The 5,772-nt window shown below is 39.5% G+C and overlaps 1 pseudogene; it reads right to left on the reverse strand.

Annotated features, from left to right (window-relative positions):
* Window positions 1-346: 346 nt before the first annotated feature.
* On the reverse strand, window positions 347-5,183 carry LOC147622509 (uncharacterized; annotated as a pseudogene).
* Window positions 5,184-5,772: the final 589 nt, after the last annotated feature.

Raw genomic sequence — 5,772 nt, forward strand, 5'->3', positions numbered from 1 at the left:
AACACCTCTCTCTCTCTCTCTCCTCTCTCTCTATTTTCATGAATCATGGGCACATTGTATTGGGCACCTGGTTTTGATGTTTCTGGTATTGTGTTTGGAAGTGATATAAAAAGAAAGATACACACTATAAAAAACATAGTCCCCTTAGAGTAGGGTGCACTATTTCACAAAATACCATTCATTTATGCTTTGAAATAACTTCTCATATTAGCTAGAAGTGGCTGAAAGTTCAATACAAACTTCTCATATTAGCTAGAAGTGGCTGAAAGTTCAATACAAACAAACCATCAAATGTACATTAGAATTGCCCATGGATATATTTCATGTAATACTTAATACTTCAAAATCAGCGAGCTTCTTCATCAACCACCTCTGGGTCCTCCTCCTCAGCCTCCAAGTAAGCTTTCAACTCCTCGCCCAAGGCATTCGATTTGGTACGCAGCTCTCCGGCTTCTCTGTTTCTCACCAACCCCATGTCCTCCCACATTTGGATTGTTGAGTACGCCAAAGTGACCAATCCATCAATATCACTTTGATCGCTATATGCCTCGCCCTCTATGCGATCAAGGCTCGGGGGGTGCACCTTCAGTTCTGTTAGTGTACCACGTGCGTTCAAAAGGAGGGGTTATTTAATTGGTTGGGGTTACAGATTTAAAAATACAGGAGAGGTTGAAAAAGGCAACCCTATCAAATTAACATAAGGGGTTTTTTTTATTCCAAATATGTCACATTAATATATTGTCCTAGTGGAGTATGTACATTTTACCAAAACCTACGTAGGGGGTTCAAGTCCATCCATCTTTCCACGTTGATTGGATTCTCAAAAAGATACGCACAATGGCTTGTAATTTTGGGGGGAAGTTTCAAATTTCTGGGTTCACCCCACTTCTTTTCACTTTCACTCATTACTTCAATACTTCTCTCTCTCCTAGGCCTTTAACACACAGTTCCCCATTCAGTCTTGTCAGGATGTCTTTCATCACTCTTGCTTGAGGCCCTCTCATGTGATGATTCTAGCCTTCGTGCTCAAGTTCTTCTCCATCTCCTTTCGGTGTGATTCTCTCTCTCTCTCTCTCTCTCTCTCTCTCCACATAAGAGAAGAGTTCTTCTACAGGTGCGGTCTCTCTGTCTCTCTCTACACACACACTAAGCAGGTGTGCTCGAGCTTCTTTCTCAAGAGTGTTTTCTGCATTTCAAAGTCTTCCTTCTCTCTCGGCTTGTTTATGGTAGCATATGAAATAAGGGAAGATGCGGAGGAAGCAGTTGATTCGTATCACGACAACATCAAACTTTTTCGAAAGACCTCATTGGCAAGCGCAAATGTACAAGATCCTCTAATCTTCCAAACTAATTTTATCCCCTCTAACAAGCATTATAACAGCAACCAAGGCAAACAAGATTTTCTATTTTGGAGAGCAAATTATTCTTTCTAATATGCTCAAAGGAAGCAAGGCCATATGCAACCATAAAGATATAGAAACTCTAGCTCTATTTTTTCAGTGCACAGGGAAAACCACAGATGCAATTTATTAAAGACTGCTGGAGCAAATTTTGACATTGGACAAGATTGAAGAAGAGTGTTGTTTGTCATGTTGATATTACTTGATGAAAATCTTGCTGTATTGTCTCAGTGCAAGCTCTTATAATGACTAAAATCAGATTCAAGTGGTAGTGCTTGAAAGGAAGAGCCAACCAAATTAGTTGCCTAGTGTTATCAGCATTGTCAGATTCTTTACTGGGGTCGTGGTCTTATCCAATATTGCGGCAAGTCCTCATATCCAATATTGCGGCAAGTGTTCCCAGTGAAATTTATTCAGGTAAGCTCTCCATATCCAAATGGGCATAGCCTAAACTAATGGTTAGGTCAAATTTTTGATCCAACTTTGAGGGCATTTTTGTAATATATCCTTCTGCTACTCTGCCCGACTAAGAGAGTATGTCGGTCGCACGAGTCGTCGACTCCACATTCTCCCTTCTCCCTTCATCTTTACTAGAGGAAGCTTGCCTTAAAATGTGGAGCATTCTCCCTTCGGGTCTTTTGGAAGAAGATCGCCTTCATATTTTGCTCAGCGGTAACCTCTATTTGGCGATTGCAGTTGCCTCCTTGGAAAGATGCTCAAGAGGAGCTTGTAGGGAGTCACCTTGCTCCCAACCATGGCTGCATGAGAGAGGTTGGGAGTGTGTGGTAAGCTCTACTCCATTGAGAGAGATAGAGAGGAAGATAGAGCAATTGAGGGAAAAAGTGAGAAGGGGGGAAGGAGACATTTCTTGCTTGCTAGTTTTCAATATGCTATATGCATGTATGTGAGATTTCTACTTTGAAATCAATTTAATAATGTTTTGGTTAGGCTTAAGATTTCATTATTACAAAGCTTCACCTTTAGCTTTCATAATTTCAGGCACCCACATGCCACAATGGGCGGTTAAGAGCCTTGTGGCATTGAAGAAAGTCTGCATGCAACCTTGCCAAGGATGTGGTGGCCTACACATGCAGTCTTTATTGGTCAACACTAGTTTCTAGATAATATGGTCAAAAGGAGCATAACTAGGATGCGTTGAATGATGCTAATATCATAGCCATAAAAACTCATCTAGAGAAAATTTGAATCAACCCATTCACTTAATAATAGAATCATACGAGGGTAAGAGCTACAAACTAGACCACAGGAACATAGTTGTCCCTATGCATCGAGGGACTTGAAACCATAAATTGTCGATTTGGAGGTGCAAGTTTTATAGATGGAGATACGATGGGTTTTTCTTATGCTAACTTTAAATATCAAAAAGCACAATATCCTAAAGTGTTATGCTTAACTAGTAGATGGTGATGTATAAAGTTGTCAAGTATGGTAGCCCAAGTTTGAGGGTGATAACATATAAACATGGGCATGCAAGGTGCAAAAGATACATTGGTTATTCTTGTGGCCAACATCCTAAGCATCCTTATTAAGCATTCAAAATCTTTAAAATTTAATTCTATAGGAGGGGAAAAAGAAATGTATAAGCTTAAAATTTGAAAAATACAGGAGGTTTATTATAATATACCACAAAAGTAACAGGAGGTATGCATAAAATAGGGCAAAAGAGGTTACAGAGGGGTTTTAAAATATGCCTATGAACGCACGTGATACACATGATTTCTGAAGGTGCACCCCCCGAGGATCAAGGAGAGCCTCTAAGCGCCCAGTGGTCATGACAGTCTCTCTAAATATTTGTGTAGTGTTGTTTGCGGCTTGTATATCCAAATAATATTGCCATTGATTGATGGATGCTCTAAGTGTGAGAGCATTGTTGCTAGTAATGGGTGGCCCCCTATAACGATTATTGTTACCTTGCCTCCTATTGTTCCTAAGGTTACTGCTAGAAGCCATTGTAATGAGAGAGATAGAATTAAAATAAACCCCACCTTATTTATAGAAGAGAACAAGGCACATGGTTTTGGCCCATTGTTTTGAACCTAGTACTATTTTTAGCTCTCTAGTCTCTAGCTAGTAAGTGGGAAGTAGCAAGTTATCATGCAAAGACCACATTGCACACAAATCAAGATATTCCATCCAATTATATATTAAAAGATTATTTAAAAAACATTATACAAATTTAACAAAGGTACTATTGAGTACAAAAATTGTACAACGCTACATAACTAAATAGAATGGCCTTGACAAGAAATTCATAGTGCCAAAAGAAACCTGCAACACTTGAATTAATTTTTAATGATGATACAACCATGCCTAATAATCCTCTACTCTAGTCCATACATGGGTAGCTCCTTGTACAATTGAGCACATTATAAAGATGTTGTTGACTAAATAAAGGTTGATGTATAAACATATTTTCATTTTGGCTTAGACCAAGAACACGAAGATACACAAAATAAAGATGCTTGCATGCAAGATATGGCTTTTTTTTAAAATCGCGACCAGCAAAATCTGGGCATGTACATGAAGGTTGTGTTTTTACCTCCACTTTATACTCGTGTCTTTCGTTGTCATGTCCAAGGGACTCAATTTTGAAAATCTCATGAACTGATTCCTCTCGAACCACCTTCTCCATGACTTTAGCTTTCAAGACAAGTGAATTTTTAATTCTTTTTGTTGCTTCCTCTGATATAGATGTGTGATACCTCACTCGAACTCCATTTCGTTGCAAGGATCCTTTGCTTCCTTCACCTTCTTCAACATTCTTTGGTGTGGAGTCCCTTGTAGTTGGTGTTGTTGATGTCCCAATCTCAGCCATGTTGACACTAATATTTTGACTCTCCTTTGGAATTGACTCCACCATGTACCCACCTTTCCATAAAGTATTTGCTTCATCATCTGTTAAGTTTGTACCCACATCAACTGGCCATATTTGTGGTGGTTGCAATGGCTTTGGGTCTATATTATTATCAACCTCATAGCAATGAATTACATGATCGGGACAAAACCACATCATCTTCCTTTGTAGCCCATTTGGATGTTTGCGGTATCCCTCAAAAGACGGAGCTGGAATTCCTTTAGCACTACTTGCAATATTTCTTCCACATTGTCTCTTGCCATTTTCCATCCCACTGCAAGTCAATTTGCTGCCTACTGGTGTGCAATGTATTGCCCACAATGCCTCGTTTATTTTGTGCTCCACCACATTTACTTCTCTAGTCTCTGTTCTTCTCTCCGGGGGAGTACTATGTTCGGAGAAGTTTATTTTTCTAGGTCGACCTGTTTGCTTTCTATCTTTGACATGCACATTGTATTTTGGACGATGACTTCCATCATCTTCAACATCTATCACCACAGTTGATCGTCTTTTGTGTCTTGTTGATTATTTATCTCCTGTTAATGGGGTCGGTGCTTTGTACAGGGGGTACCTGATGTGGTTGCATTCACTGTTTGTACCACTTGACTTGGAGTTTTACTTGCTCTCTGGATTAAGGTCTCTAGACTAGGACCTTTACCTATGTGTTTTCCTTGCAAATAAGATATAGCCTTTGTGCTTTTTAGTATACCATTTGCCATATCTATTGTACAAATGTCAAGTAAAGAAATTTTTCTTCGAAAGCCTTCACCTGCAAGCCAACTGCCATGTTTACTCTCTGAGATATTTGTACGAGGTGTTCCTGGTCCATCTGCACTTCTGTCTATCCTAGTCATGAAATTTCCCCAATGTGCAATACGCACCTCCCACCAGCTCATCCATATGTCCATTGATGGAATATTACAATCTTGCACATGACCGTTGCGCCACCATTGTCGTATCACACAAGCCTCTGCAAGTGCTGCTTCTTTCGTTGGTGCTGTTTGCCATTTCTCACACATTTCCTTGTGCTCCTGCTGAGAATTGACATGTACCCACTTACTGTGAAGTTGCAAGCTATGTTTCCAATGCCATTCACATGATCGCTCCCTATCCTTCATAACCTTCTTCTTGCCTCCATTGAATACATGTCTCACTGCATTCCAATTTGCTTGGGCCTCATCCGCCATGAATCCAAAGAAATTATCCTTTTGACACTTATGTTTAGTCATTACATCATTTATGCATTCCCAAAATAAACATTGTGCTTCCATGTCTTCTTCTTTCATCTCACAAGTTGCAATAGTCAAAAGTTCTTGCATGTTGTAATTAAAAGTAATAGAAATTAGTCTTTGATATGTAAATCATTAAGCACAAAATACGATAATGTTGACATACCCAGGATCATAGACATGATATGCCATTGTAACCCAATCTAGACAACGTCTTGTGTGGTCGAATTGCACCCATGCTCTTCTAAGATCACCTGTTTCGGTACGA

The sequence above is a fragment of the Cibotium barometz genome, chromosome 28 (genome assembly GCF_041138505.1).
Source record: "Cibotium barometz isolate CiBa-2024 chromosome 28, ASM4113850v1, whole genome shotgun sequence".
NCBI classification, from domain to species: domain Eukaryota; kingdom Viridiplantae; phylum Streptophyta; class Polypodiopsida; order Cyatheales; family Cibotiaceae; genus Cibotium; species Cibotium barometz.